Raw genomic sequence first — 16,195 nt, forward strand, 5'->3', positions numbered from 1 at the left:
CAAAGCACCTGGCTGGTGGTAGATGCTTGTGAGACTGGGGGACGGAGAGTGGGGGTCATTGATGCAATAATAGTGATAATAACAGTGACCCCCATATTTGAGGTATTCGCTCGTTAATTATACAACCTCTCTGTTAGGTTTTCTGAGCTCATCCTTGTCACTCACAGATGCTCCCGTTAGCCAACTGCAGGACAAGAGATTTCAACCTTGATAGATCAATGGCTCTTCTCCAGAATGCCATATTTTCTCTCATATAAGATCAGGACTTGGTGTCATTGAGAAAAATGGGCACTAGCCATCATGCAAAGAGTCACAACAGCACAGTTTTTAAAAAATGAAAACAACTTGCCTCAATGAGGAGGAAGTGATGAAGGATATAAAAAATATGTAACATTGTGTCATCTTACAATGACACAGCCAGTCTGTTTTGAAACATGGAGATGCATATTTGACAAAGTAATTGAAAATGGCACATAACAGTGTTTCTTTGCTGATGGCAACTTTGTAAATATTTCTATAAAATTAAAGATCGGAGGAAACTTCAGGATACAATACATAGGGTTTTGAACGTTCATTGGCTCCTCTGTTTTCCACAAAGTTGTCTAACTCTGTAAGAATTGTTATGACCTATTTGTCTTAAGAATGTAGTAGCCTTCATTTTGTCATTGTAATGACAAAGTGCATTCGGTGATCTACTGACACGCTCAAAGATAAATTTTGGTAAATTAGTCCGCTTCTGTTGTTTGCCTATTTCTTGGCCAAAATCTTGTGTAGGTACGATTAGCCAAAGATGCTGGAGCATCGAACAGAGATTTAGACTTTTAATTAATCCAATACAAATAGAGAAATGCATAAGTACATACATCATTCTAGTAATTTATTTGGCAGTGTGGGGCTGATGGTTTCAAAACACTTCGTTAGTTTTGAAAGGGCACCCGACCGTGATTTATGTGAATTTGGACTTCTCTATGTTCTTGTTTTTCTGTTTCCTCTTATTGCATCCAACAGGGACTTTCATCCAGCTGTGCTCACTTTACACAAGAAAGCGAAGTCTTCAGGCCTGTGGCTGGAGCTTCATGTGGGCGTTGGATATCACCGTTATCTACCCCAGCATTCAAAATATCAGGCACAGCCTACAGATTAGCACAGTAACATACACTGCCTAAGAAATAAGGTCGCATTTACTTCGAGGTTTTTAAATGTGTACATAGGCTTTCTCTCAAGACAAGTAAAAGTGTATGACAAATGCAGAATTACAGTGTTACAATGTGATAAAAAAGAGTGCGGGGAGGAAATGGGCGACTGAAAGGCCCTTTGGCACGTCATTCTTCTTGTTCAGGTCCCGGAGGTTGAGGACTCGGAGGCGTCAGGCTGGTGGGGTTGTGTCTCCTGGGGAATGAGCTCACATCCTACTGTGTTCTCTAGCTGGTCCGCCAGAATGCGGCCAGGCCAGGAGTGTGGCATCAGCTCACTGGTGATTGACACAAGCACCAGCTTTTCTCCTTTCATTGTCTCATTGGGTGTCTCTACATCCCATTTGCTTGTCTGTCTGTCTGTCAGCTTCCCTACCTGGAAGGAAACCTGCCTTCAATCTAAATGCATTGACGACTCATGAATCAACTTACAAAGTTGCAAAGCTAGATAAAAAGCAATGTGCGTACCATTGCTTGTCAGCTCAGGACCGGGCATGGGTCTTCCCTCTCCCATATTTTACGACATATTATGGCAACTGCACTTACGAAGGGGGAACCTCCTGTAAATCCTGTGGCTTGACAACTGCAGGATGGTGCTGGGACCTCAGACCCCTGTGACTATAGATGCGTAAAACTCAAAGCTGAAGTTCAAAAAGGGTCTTCTCATCACAGGAACGTTCTCATCGCTGTTCCTGTGAATGTTTAAACCTAAGTTTGTTTCCTAGGATAAATCCTGACATTTTGGTGCCTAAATGAGGTAGACTAATTTACGTGATTAAATCCTCGTTTATTTGATAGACGATTAAAGGCTTCGTGGAAAAACGCCGAAGGATATTTTTAATTTGGAGTCTCGGTTTTAATTGAAACGCCTGTCATCCTAAGTTGAGCATCGAAGAGTAACACTGAAACATGTTTTTCATTTCTAAAGGAAATGACTACACTGCATTAATTTTGTCAGTCTTCCCTACTTTGGCTTTGATGGGGAAAATATTTGCAAGCTTATTTTCTTCTGCATATAAAATAAAAGGGATACGTGGAGGATGCCATGTGCATGTTGATGGTAGGTTCGGTGTCAAATAGGACGACCGGGGGAGAGACCAGGAGAGCAGACACCATCTCTGTCCCCAGCCCCAAGGGAGGGTTTGTTGCGTAACAGGTGCCCAGTGACTGTTTCCTGAATCTCCAAATGAATGATTGTCTACGAGGAGTCAGCAGTCAGCACCGGAGTACCAGCCCTGCTACTCCTCGGGAATGTCACCAAACCTCTCTGAGCCTCAGTTTCCCCATTTATGAAGCGGGGATGACCATGTTGGCTCTGCCGTGTTAGCAGGGGAGACTGGGAGCGTCCAAGGGAAAATATGGGACACGTCTTTGTGTCTTTAGCATTACTGTTGTGCTATTGCGTACTACCTGTTTGTACCCTGTGTTCCTCATATTATTGGCCAATTAGCATTCCACAAATGCATATTTCCATGGAAAAAGATAGTGTGCTGAAAATAAAACTGAAGAAAAAGTGGTAGTGTGATCACATTCGTTGACCTCTAACTTTTTTGAAACACTGTGTTTATTTTGACACTGTTGTAATCCTTTCTGTATTTAATTCACTTTTGGTTTTTCATGGGAGGGGGGGCCCAGGGGGACACTCAAAAACATATAGTTAGACAGCATAATCATTCTTTTTCAGGAACATTTGACATTAATAGCTTTTTATGTACGTGCAAAGCTTGTCCAATAAGTCTGAGCAAAGGATAATGCAGCTTATGCTATGAAGATTTCAGACGTTGTAAATAAAAACATGGCTTGCGATGGCGTGCCATCGCGGCTTGGAAATTAGATTTGGATATCGATCACACAAAATTCACTCTTAGGGTGTTGCTGAAATGAGATCTTGTGGGTTTTGATGAGAAAAATCAATCAGCATATGCCTTATCTTTTCTTCTTTCTTCTTGCTCAGTGTGCAATTAAATTAACTCTACAGGATCACACTGTGGAGCTTATAGTAGTTTTATACTTATGCTGCCTGTCTTAACCCCATGCTGACACTGCTGATACGTGATGCCAAAAATGCATTGACGTAAGGTCATAACCATGAGCTGGAAGGAACAAGTGTTGTGGTCCTAAGTTTTGTCTTCTTTTACCCCTGTCTGTATATCCTTAATTAGATGACATATTCATGATTGAACCTATTCAGTTTATTTGTACTACACACTGGGCATTATGGTGAAGCAAAGGCTTACGCGACATGACCCCATGTTATGTCCAGGCAGGGAGATGACACACAATCTCACATCAGTTTTGAAGGCCGTCTGATCAACAGATGGATACTTATGTATACGAATGACACTGGACTCTGACAAAAACCACAATAACGACACCCCCTGTGACCTTCCCACGTTCTGAAAAGATATTAAGAGAGAGGATAGAAGAATTGGCAGGTGTGGCTCAAGTATCACGTCTGTTACTAGTAAAGGCCAGGTTGGACGGCAGGGTTTATTTCTTGTTCTAATTTGGAACCCCAGAATGAAGCACAGGCCGCCCTGGCTGGGACAGACCCCTGTTTGGGCCCAAAGGATAAACTCAAAACATGGAGGGTCAGAAGAAAACTCACATCCCAGAAGGAAAAAGGGTGGAACTGAGCCCAGGGTCCTAGTTCACCCATCCCGACATCACCCCTTCAATGAGTCACCCCATCTCCCCTGGAATGAAGAGGTGGGAAGAGGCGGAAGTATTATCTGCTTGAACCATGGGGGTGGGGGGTGGGGAAGGATTCACCCCCCCTATAGGACCGTAAGGTAATAGTTGATGTCAAATCAACTGGACAGAGTCTAAGGACAGAAGGCAAAGAGTAAGGCTCACAGAGGACCATCAGGGCTTCGAGCTAAATTGTCAGAGGAGAAGGGGGTGGAATGTTCCACAGGCAGGGGAGGGTGCGTGTGTGTTGGGAAGGGCCTGGGGCTGCGGGACCAGGTCACAGAAGGCTGGGAAGCTCCATCCTTGCCTGGGGGGCTTTCAGAAGGGTCACCCTTGGGTATTTCTTGTGAATGTGTCTAAGAGAGGTGTTCCTTTTTCTTTATTGCATCCTCACCCATTGAACTCTGAGAGTGTTTTTTCATATATTTGCATGGTTCTCTCTATAATTTATCTTGGCTAATTGTGTTTAATTATAGGCTTTCCCACTATACGTTGAACTCGGTGACTAATCATCAGATTTCAATAGCAAAGAGTCTGTAATTTGGGGGAGTGTGTGACCTATGTAAGGATATGTTGCAGAGAGAAATTATTCCTCCCTTTTCATGATAAAATCTTATTGGTGGTTATGTTAAAAGCCACCTTGAAAAAAGATTTCGTTCTGAGATCGTCTTCACAATGGGAGGGTGTAGCATGGTGGACGCAGTGGAGTCCTGCTCACTGAGTCCTGCCAGGAACATGCATAAGCCAATAGCCCACTGATTTGGAGGCTTCTTCTGTGGTTTAGGTGATTGTAATTACATTCCTCCAAAACAAAGTCCTTAAAAATGGGGCTTCAAAGAACAGCAACACTCAATTAGGGAACGGTTTGCTATGTAGATTTTGTCATTCCATGCATTAAATCATGTCTGCTGCAAAACAATGCTCCTAAGAAGGGCAAAAAAAAATCTCTCTGGTACCATGAGACTCTAAGTTGGGCATAAGCTGCACCCCACAAAGCAGTGGTTAACTCCGCGCTCATTGCTTTGGGCGTGGGGTGGTGGAGAGAGAACACCCATTAGCTACCTCCCCTGGCTTCAAGGAGCCTAACATTTCATTGGGGAGATGCGACAGGCATTCCCATGATAGGTACAAACCGTGCATGAAGAAACCCTAGGATGTCTGCTGTTAGTCGTTCATCACCTTGGTCATTCAGGAGACTTACTGAACAGTTTGGCAAGTGTTGAAGGTGCTGTGTCCCTTTGCCTGATACGTGTTACAGGCTTGACCCACAGAGGTCATTGGCTCACCAGAGAACCCACATCCCCTTTACAGATTTTATGAATCCCCTTCTTGGCTCTCATTTATCATTTTATCTCAGTTCCCTCCTAGCTCTCACATTTTTTTGAACTCAGTGTATCTCTAATATGACACAGAGAGAATCGGATACTTGAAGATGAGAGGACAATACTGGTGCCATTTATGTTGCTATGACTAGGCAATAGGATGGCAGAGTAAACGGACCTGACGTGAAGTATCCAGGTATCCGTCACCTGTTCTTTAGGAGGCTCTAAGCGTTACAGGAGTGGTTGTTGGTTTTTTCATTCATGCAGAAGGTTTATTTTATTTTATCTGGGTGGATGTTTGGCAACGGAAGAAGTGACTTGTCTTAATAGTGATTTTCTGGACTGGATTGGATTAAATGAATCATATTTTTTTTCTTAAACAGCTTTATGGAGTTATAATTCACATACCATTACAATTCATTCATTTGAAGTGTACAGGTTCAGAGCTTTCCGTATTCACCGAGTTTTACAGCCATCCTCACAGTCAATTTTAGAACATTCTTGTAACTGTCACCACTACGCACCCCTTTTGGAACATTCTTTTAACTCAGAAAGGAAGCCCCTCCCTCCTTAGCTGTCACCACGATGCACCCCCACAATTGCCCATCTTCCCCACTCTCCCCCCCTCGGCAATCACTGATCCACCTTCTGTCTCTAAGGAGCCTTGGACATCTGTGTTTGGAGTGGATGCTAAATGCTTCCCTGGGATGGTGGGCGCGGCTGGAGTTTACAGTATCTGGTGGGAAAGTCTACGGTTTCTAAGTGTGACTGGTTAGAAGAATGACTCTCGTCCTGAAGAATGACAAGCTGAGAATGGCCACAGCTCGGCGTGTGGGAAGCACACCTGTCGGTTCTGTTCTCACCCACGTGCAGTCAGCCCTGACCTGCTCTGCGGCACCTCTTTGCCCGAGGAGGTTTAACAGACTCAAGTCTATAATAAACCGCATGGCGTTGACGGCACTGCCCTGCTCACCCACAGTCCCATTCGGGGCGCACTGTGTGCGAGGACCTTGCTAGGACACATCGAAGGACTCCACCCTCAAGCTGCTCGCAGTGTAGAACGGGGGCTGGGTGTGCATAAACCAGTAGGTACAGCACAGAGGGGACTCCCGGAGGCGGTCGGTCATGCCTGGGGAGACTGGGGGGGGAAGGGCGGTGTCAGAAAGAAAGAGCCCAGAAAGGAGGGGCCCCAGAGACTGGCTAAGGCACATGGGTTGCTGGGGGCAGGGGAGAAGGGAATTTAGGTAGAGGAACCAATGTGTTCAAAAGCAAGGAGGTAGGTAGTGTCTGAGAGTCTTTGGACATGTGGGAATAGACAGTAGGTGTCTGTAGCATGGGGAGGTAATGGGCGGCCTGCGGGGACCGCGAGCTGAGCCGTGTAAGAAGTACTGTGTGAGGGCAGACTCTACACACACTGTTAGTTTCCTGTGGCTGCTGCAGCCAAGTTCCAAAAAGCGGTGGTTTAGAACAACAGAAATTTCTCATCTCACATTTTTGGAGGCTAGAATTCAAATCGAGGTGTTGGCAGGTCTTGCTCCCTCTGAAACCTTCCTGCCAGTTTCAGTTCTTGTAGCCCCAGATGTCTCTTGACTCGGACTGTGTGTGTGTGTGTGTGTGTAGTCATTGTAACATTGTTTCTGATTGAGGAAAACCGAAAAACGATCTAAAAACCAAAAAACGACATTGAAATGCCCAAATAAATCATAGTATATTCATGCTATTGAATGCTCTGTAATTATTTACAGGAAACAGATAACTCTCTATCTATGTACTAACATGCAAAGTTCTCTAAGACACAGTAAATGAATACAATGAAACTTTTGAGCAGTGCCCAGTGTAAGGTACCGTATATGTAACAAAGAAAGAAAAAAATAATAACATTAGATCGTTGAATCTTTCCAGACCTTTTCTTAAGTGTACTCAAGTCTAACCGTGCTTACAGTTAGACTTAGGAAATGGGATGGGGGCAGTGAGGTGAAAAGGAGCCTTCGTTTTTTTATAGTATATCTTTTCGTATTCTGTGAGCCTTTTCAATAAGCATGCATTATAACAGAGCTGGAAATTCACTATTACAAACATTAAAGGAGGTAGACCCATGAGACTTGGCCACCAGCTGAATGTGACGTGAGCAGCAGGATGGTGAGGAAATACAAACGGGGGATGGATGAAGGGATGGGAGGCAAAGGCATGGATGGATTCACAACACTCAGAAGCAAAAGGACAACATTTTAACGAGGGAGCTATATTTTTAATAGAACAAGCCAACAAGAAAAGGCAGAAGGTATGTATCTTCCCATAAAGAGATGTAGGAGTTTTCGTCTGAGAAACAAGGATTTTTGTATCTTCAGCTACGGTTGGCATAGCCCTCCGGCAGGAGAACGGACAAACGAAACCCCATGTGTTGAGGGTCATTGCAAAAATTGGTGTCATCCCCAGAACTGCTTCCGCTGAAGAGTGTATAAGGCCACCAATAACTTAGGGCCAGTGATCTAGAGATGGCCAACAAAATAAACATCACCCTCAGGGATAGAACATGCCTGTGGAATGCAAGGGGAGAGTCTTCCCCCTTTGGTAATTCGTTTGTTCCTCTCGTTTTCCCTTCTCTGTTTGACCTTCCTTGCTCTCTTGCCTCCCTTACCATCTTCCTCTTCCGCACACACTCACACCCACTCCTGTGGCACAGATCTGCCAGCCTGAAAACCAACAGTGGAAAGAAAAGAACTAATAGAAGACAAAGACGTCCGAATCAGATAGGCACCTTCAGATGAGGGCAAGGAAAGATTTTTCTGCCAAAGACCTTCCGTGGCCTACTTATCATCAAAAACGTGAACATAATATTAACATAGCAGAAAGCTTGAAAAATAAGTGGAAATAAGATTTCCAACATCCATTTTTTTATTTGCCTGGTGTTCTCTTGTTTATGAACAAAACGCTTTCCTACGCACCCTTTCATTTGAGCCTCACATCCATCCTTTGAAGGAGACAGTGGTTCCATCTCTTTACACAATGGGACACCGAGTCCCAGAAATGGGCAAGGGAGGTAGTCAGGCCTCAGAGCCCTACCCACTGATGCCTCGGCTGGCTCTTTGCACAGCAATCTGATGTCTGCCTGGCCTTAGCAGAATATCCTCGGTACCACAATGATCTGTCTCTCAGGCTAAAATTTTCAGACTTTACCCTTCAAAAACTTGTTTTGTCAGCTGTCCTAACTTTGAAGAATTACAGAAGTTACCAGACTATATTAATCTATGTGATTTATTGAGTGACGTGGTCATTTGAACAATAATAAAAGGCTTGGTAAATAAAGGGGATAAAGTGTGCCCTTTCGGGGGGCCTCGTTCCTGGGCTGAGAACCTGTCCCTGCAGCATCTGTTTCAAACCACACGAAGACCTGACGAATGGCTGAGCATGTCTTAGGTTGCTCGTTCTCTTAGGTCTGAGGTTAGTTTTGCTACAGCACACCTCCCCTATTTTTCTTCTCTGCGGTGTTTCTGTATAGATTTTCTTACCTCCCCTACTTCGGAACTGCTGGATAGTTACCATGGCAACACCTGTTGATGGCAGACGCAAAACAAACGCAGTTCTGCAGCCAGGAAGCTGCTCCTGGGTTTCTCGCTCTGGCTCTTACCGGTAGAACCGGGGGCCTTTTTTTATTCTTTATAGGCTTCCAGGGGGTACCAGTTTTCTCCATGTGGGCTGATGGATGTGGAAACTGCCCTCAGCCATTTCCACTTTACCTGCTAAGATGCCACCATGTTACCCCCGGAGCGTTTATTGTCTGATGATGTTTACCAACCATAATAAAGCTGTGTCTTTGTCTAAGAGAATTCAGTCTTGATGGCCTGGTTGTTCCTTCTCCTCTTCTCTCTTATTTTCTATTCTCTTTTCCACCTTATCAATTAGATAGGCTGACGTTTCAGACGACAACCTTTCAAAGAGGTGGAGCGCTGCCAGAAAGAGAACCAGAGCTTAAATGCCTCCGTCTCCTCTGACCCACAGGCAGCACCGTTGCCTCTGCAGAAGTTTAAGGGCTCAGAAGCTTAAGTAACTTCTGCCCCGGAAGTTACTCTGTGACTAGAACCCCTAACAGGAAGTCGAGTTCTATACATTTTTGGATCTCAAAGGCATGCACGGGCACACACCAGCCTCAGCGTCCTGGGCGAGAGGCGTCATCTTGCATGCCTCTCCCCGCCCCACACACAAGCACTCCCATTGGCATAACTTCTGGAAAAGCTCGGTGATTGACAACGGTCCAACTCTACCACCCCATGGGTGATCCCAAGATGAGATAAAGCAAAAGGTATTTCTCATCAAGAAATGTCTGAAGGCTGAGCTGAGGCTCTGTGATAGAAAAGGCAGGTAGCTACCCATCAGTACCCATCGCGAGGCAAACACCAGCCAAAGCGCTCGGCTCTCTCAATGGCAGTTTATCCAAAAGACAGCTTCCCAGATACTCAGCGTGGAAGGGACTGGAGCAGTATTTCCTTTTGGTTCTTTTTAGCAAGGAAATAACATCGAAAGGTCAATAAGGGAATGAATGAATGAATGAATGAATGAATGAATGAATGAATGAATAAATGAATGAATTGGTTGGTTGCCCTGGTCATTATTTTATGTGTATTTACATGGCCGAAGAGAGGATGTTTTTAAATATTTCTGTTCCTACCAATTTCTAAACTAGTAATTAGAGGCATCAATGTATATATTTTCTGTTCACGACAGCAACATCTTTGTTCCGAGGCCAATCTTTACAGCGCTGGTGTTTACGCTGCCTTGCTTTATGTCAGATGGCTGAAATGCAGGCAACTTTCCTGAAGTACATTAAATTTGCATATTATACATTGTTCTGTTCTCTGCCAACGTAAAAGGTTTTTCCCTGTTGTTGAGTACTTTGGTCATTTTGATTTTTTCTCTGTTAATGTTGACGCTGCAACGAATTCATATCCAAGCGTTGCTAGGGATGCAGGCTTACAGGAAATAATATCATTTTAAGCCTCTTGCCAGGTGACAGGTTAGGTTGGTGCAAAAGTAATGGCGGTTTTTGCAATTACTTTTAACCTTTTACACCGCCATTACTTTTGCACCAACCTAATACTTACAAAAAGAAGGTTTTTGCGAATAAATGTCATTTGTTACTAATTCGGTAGCTGTGTTATAACTGTATCTGTGCTTCCCTGGGTTCTGAAGACTGTAGACGGTATAAGGAAACATGTTTAAGGATTTGTATCCTTGCCTCCTTAGAATTCAAGAAAAAAATATGTTCGTCTTGGAAAGGAGACTCTTTTCATTCAACTGGACTCCTAAAGAGGATTTTCAGAAGGAATTATTTTCCCAGGGTCATAATCTTTTTGATGCTTAACATTTATTTTTATTTAATTATTTAGTAGTAGTAGTAGGTAGTATTGGACTTCATTTTATCTTGGTGGTGACCTCTCATTGGCACTCAGGAAACTATCCTTTCTTGCCTCTTCCGTTCTCAATAAGGAAAATAAAACCCCAGAAAACACTCTTTTCCTGACGGGCTGTTACTTTGCATGCATCAGGGGTTGCAGCTGTCAGCGTGTGTGAAAAATGAAGCAAGAGGCATCGGATGGCATGAAGAACTGTGAACACAGTCAGGGCTGGGAAGGCTCGAAGTGTGGGCGACAGCAGCTGGGGTGTGGGCAAGATGAGCGGCACAGCTGGGAGAAGCAGCAAGAAAAAGCGGCCAGAAAGCAGAAGGAAGCTTAGCAAGGAGAGGGGTGCGGCCCGAGCGACACCAGCGCACAGGATGAGGGAGGAGAAAGTGTCCCACGTTCTGTTTTGCCATGTTGCCCAGCATTCGTAGCCCATATGCCGCGTCTCAGCCAACCTTTTAATTGCGGTACCAGCGACCATATTTAGTGTCATTCTCTTGCATGATTATTGTGAAAGACGAAATACTGACAATTTAATGGAAGGAAATGTCTGTGCTTTGAGGTCGAGCTCTGTTACATTGACAATTTATTAAACCCATCACAGAATTCGGATGGATTAATAAGAAATCACGTGCGTTCATTTATAGATAAGTCTGATTTTTTTTTTTAAACCATAAGAGTATGAAATTGCTAATATCTATCATTTGGACAAATAGGGGTTGTGTATCATGAGTTGGATTAATCACTGGTTTGGTAACTATATCCAGAGGGAACTGGATAAATAAATTGCTCTCTTCCTGCAGGAGGGTTTCTGGTACTTGTGTTTCCCTGAAAATAAGACCTAGCTGGACAATCAGCTCTAATGTGTCTTTTGGAGCAAACATTAATAGACCCGGTCTTATATTATATTATATTTATTATATTATATTATATTAAGACCCGGTCTTATAGTAAAATAAGACTGGGTCTTATATTAATTTTTGCTCCAAAAGATGCATTAGAGCTGATTGTCTGGTTAGGTCTTATTTTCGGGGAAACACGGTATTTGAACCTAATTCTGTCCTAATCAATATTAGACCTCACCTGGGTAAAATAGTATAACTCCATGGCCCAAAGCTGGGAGAGCTGATAACACAGGAGAGAAACAGTTCAAGAACACTTGACATTTGACGCAATGACCCAAATCCAAGAGGCAGAAATGGCGCGGGGATGATGTTAGCACCACCACCAGCACCACTGCCATTAACCTGCAAAAGGTCAGGGAAGAAAGAGGTGGCTTAGCTCACCATCCCTGCAAAGTACAGATTTGCGCTAGTCCCGGGTAAGAGTCACGCACGCCCACAGTGAGCTGTAGCTGGTGGAACAAGTCTCTGTGACCTGAGGCTTCCTGAGTCTAAGTAGCGTCTGGGCTGACACAAGACAGTCCTGCTCATCTGTGCACTGAGGAAAGTGTCCCTTCATGGGACGTGCCTTTGAACTTGATCGTTAGGAGAGAACCACCAGCGAGTGAGCGTGTCAGCCCCCAGCATGCCTTCCCCCGCCTCCCGTTCCCTCCTTGACTTTCAAGTGTCGGCTCTTCACTTCCTGTGTGTCTAAGCGTCTGGGGCTGGGTATCTACTTTGCTACCGTGGTCCGTCTTGGTCTTGCCAGAAAGTCTTCCTGAGAATTGTGGCTCTTACCCCAAGTCACTTCCCAGTGGCCACGTTCTGTTGCTGTGACTAGACCTCCAGGCTGGTAAAGGCCACCAGCCTGACTTCACCAGCACATTGTCCCTGGTGGAGAGCTTTGCCTCCCTATGATAGCAGGGCCCCGAGACGTCCCCCACTGCCATCACCAAAACCCAGGGAAGGGCTGTTTCCTGCGTCAGATCGAGCTTCCCTTGTCTGTTGGGTGCTGTGCTTGGTTCCTAGTTTGGGCTTGCAAACTGGATGTCACAGACGTTGTAGAGAGGGTTCAAGTGTCGAGTGGGGATGGTTTATAGGTCACCTTTAAGCTTGTTTGAAATTTGGGAATCGTTCATGGAGCTTCCTGATTCTTGTTTCATGCTGAGCAGATATCCTGGCTCCAAGTGTGGACTTTCAAAGTTAGGCATGAATTTGGAGTTGGGTTGCTCAAGTCTGTGCTACCAGATCCTTGCAGGGATGTCACCGCCACTTCCCCAGGAGGCACCGTAACACATAAACCGCGCTCCGTCCCCGCACCTGTCCTGAGTGGAGCCAGCCGGAGCGTGGGCCAGGCCATCTGTCAGGTGCATATCCCATCCCTCAGGGGCCCAGCGACCCAGAACTTGAACTCTATTTTGGTTCTTCTGAGTGGCTTTAGCTAGAGTAAGCCTTCCAGTTAGTTGGCAAAATGCATCCTGAGTGATCAGAGCTCACGTGTTTGAGCCTTCTTAGGGATGTCATCTTCCATGGTGAAAAGCTGCTAACAGGCCTCGTGAAAACTGTCAGTCAGCAAAGTAGGTGTGAAATGGTGCTGAGCTCCGTGTTCCACTGACTTAGTATGTGGGTTGGGGGGCGTGGGGGCGGGTCATATGTGAGTAGATGCCTGTTCTCAGAAGTCCTGAAATTCCACTCAGGAAAAGAAATCAGCATTGGTGGAAGCGTAGAATTTCTGTTTGATTGGATCAATAATCATTTGTAGTAATTAACGGCTGTCCATGCCTAAAGATAGATATCCGTGAGGGTGAAAGGGGGCCTGATGGAGCGTTGGGTCCATGCAGAGTTATTATATATTCAGGTGGTCTCAGTGAGAGTATGAGTTTGCAGGTGGTCCTGTGTCAGTGCAACGACCCCAGTGATTCCAGTGAAAGCGAAACCACCTTTCTTTAAGATTGATCTGGGAAATGTCTTATATAATATAGTAATACAATATAATATAATACTGAGTCTTATTTTAATACAATATGAGACCAGGTATAATATAATATAATATATAATATAATATAATATAATATAATATAATATAATATAATATAATATAATATAATATAATATAATATATATCGGGTCTTATTTTAATATAAGACCGGGTCTTATATAATATAATATAAGATCGAGTCGTATTTTAATATAATATAAGACCAGGTCCAAAAGACGCATTAGAGCTGATGATCTGGCTAGGTCTTATTTTTGGGGAAACACGGTATATTTATTTGGAGAAATGTCTATTCAGATCCTGTGCCTATTTTCTATTTGATTGTCTTATTATCCCCCTGTAAGAGTTCTTTACATAGTATAGATCGTGGTCCTTTATCAGATATGATTTTTTTCCCATCTTTGACCATTCTTTAGGTTGTCTTTTCACTTTCTTAATAGTGTTCTTTAAAGCACAAATCTTTTTCATTTTGACGAAATCCAATTTATCTAATTTTTCTTTTGTTGCCTGTGCATTTGATGTTATATCTGAAACTCCAAATCTGAACTCATGAAGATTTACCCCTATGTTTTCTGCTAAGAGTTTTATAGTTTTAGCTCTTAAATTTATTTGACCCATTTTGAGTTAACTTTTTTATATGGTATTAGTTAAGAATCCAGTGTCATTCTTTTGCGTGTGGCTATCCAGTTGCCCTAGAACCTTTTGTTGAAAAGACTCTTCTTTCCCCATTTAGTAGTCTTGGCACCTTTATCAAAAATCAATTAGCCACAGATATATGGGCTTATTCGAGATGCCAAATTCTATTCCATTCATCTATATATCTATCTTGTGCTAGTGCCAAACTGTCTTCATTACTTTGTTTCCTTGGAATAGTTTTAATTCATGAAATGCACATCTGGAAAATGCAAAATTGTGTACCACTGTTTGATATTCTTAAATTAATGATCAAGTCATGTGGTCAATTTCCAAATCAGACTCTTTGCTCCTGTCTAGTAGTAGAGAGTGCACACGCAAACATGTTATTTCTGACACATATTAATAAGATTTGGCATTTTTAAGGACAGTGTTTATTCATTTTATTTTGCTACTGCAGCAATTCGATTTAGATCATCAAATCTTGCTCATGTTTCTGATGCATTCAGGAGCGTGCTCTGGGACTGACCATGTCAACATGGGGGAGTAGAGAGGGTTCAGGAGACCTGGAGTCGGGTTGAAGGAAGACAGCCCATGATTGTGTTGAAAAAAAGAAAACAGAAATAATAATGTAGCTGAATGCAGTGGCAAACACAAGGCAGTCACTTCTCACCTGGTACCTGTTAGGGGAACAATAGAGAGACCTCGAGATCGTATGACTAACCCGCTGAGTCTGCTATGGGAGAAAGCAGCACTCCATCGGAGACGGTCACATGTGGTCCCAATCAGAGGACATCACGAGGCACAAACCTGGAAGGCTCCTGGTCTGCTCAGTGTGTTATGCTGCAAATCCGGAATGGTACCTCAGTCTTAAGTGAAGGGAGACGTTTTCCATCTTAGTCAACAGCCAGGATATTCTCCTTCGAGTATAAACACATTCATTCATTCATTCATTCCATCCTTCTCCCTTCCTGCCTTTCACACGGCACTTATCATGTGTCTTATGTAAAACAGAGGTTCAATACAGGGGACATTTATTAATGGACAAGACGAGAACTGGCGAGGCAAGAGGGATGGTGGAAAGGCTGGGCACCAAAAATCAACCAGAGCCGTACATGATGGGATGGGCTAAGGGACGCTGATGAGTCAGGACGGAGGTCAAGGGAAACATCCCTGTCGTCACCGCCCCGTCTCCCATCTTCCCCATTTCCTCGGTGGAATGGATGAAGGAAGGTCTCAGCACTAGGAGACACGTGTGGCATCAGGTCACACGGTTCCCGCTGCACCCAAGCTTCTCGCTTTAATGAGACATTTTCCCAAGGAAATCACAGGTTACCTTTATCTCCAATTCAGATAACAGTTGTTTGAATTTTACTATTCCTACAATAGTACATAGACTTATTTGTCATAAAACTAGGGAAAACATGTAGGCAGCAAGCAATTGATGCGTATTGGATTAGACATTGAGTTGGCTGTTAGTTTGGAGAACACTTTTGACTTACTCATCGCTATGAGAGGTTTTTCCTCTGCCTTGCAATTTGCTTTGTTCCAAAGGGAACATAAAGCTCAGCGTTTGGCATAAACTTGCTAGCGTATTCCCAGTGACCTGGACACATATCTCTCATCGTCTTTATCCACCTGCCTTTTTTTCTAACATTTTTTTAATCTTTGGTTCTAGGCTGTGAAGGAAGAGAACACTCTCGCCACGACATTTCAGAGGGATGACCTTGCCAGAATTTTGAATCCTTATTGGGACAAAGTTTTCTCCAAGGTAAATGTTACCCTAGTCCCCATAAGGGAGCACCTGCTTACAAATGGTTCATCGCAGTGGGGCTGCACAGAGCCTTCCTTGTTGAGTCTAATGCAAACCTAGCGTGGAAGGACAGAAAGAGGGAGGGGGAGGAGAAAGCTGTCGGGGTGCCCTGCAGTCTCTTCTCACTGTGTTACCGGGAGAAGGCGCCCACCGAGCTCTGCTGAGAATGTGTGGGGGAAAGGGAGGAGAGGGGAAGCTGTACTTTTTCTTCTTCCTGTGAACTTCTCTTAGATATTTGTGAAAGCAAAAGCCACTGTGGTTTGATTATAA

The 16,195-nt window shown here is 43.9% G+C and overlaps 1 protein-coding gene across 1 annotated transcript in view; it reads left to right on the forward strand.

Annotated features, from left to right (window-relative positions):
• PAG1 (phosphoprotein membrane anchor with glycosphingolipid microdomains 1) overlaps nucleotides 1-16,195 on the forward strand; it is a 111,664-nt gene that overhangs the window by 47,128 nt on the left and 48,341 nt on the right. Inside the window, exon 2 of the mRNA XM_019725420.3 lies at nucleotides 15,791-15,883. The gene's annotated coding sequence lies outside the window, so the exon portion shown is untranslated. The remainder of the gene's footprint in view (nucleotides 1-15,790; nucleotides 15,884-16,195) is intronic.

Source organism: Rhinolophus sinicus, chromosome 7 (assembly GCF_057876585.1).
Source record: "Rhinolophus sinicus isolate RSI-liver-muscle chromosome 7, RSI-T2T, whole genome shotgun sequence".
In the NCBI taxonomy this organism is placed as follows: Eukaryota; Metazoa; Chordata; class Mammalia; order Chiroptera; family Rhinolophidae; genus Rhinolophus; species Rhinolophus sinicus.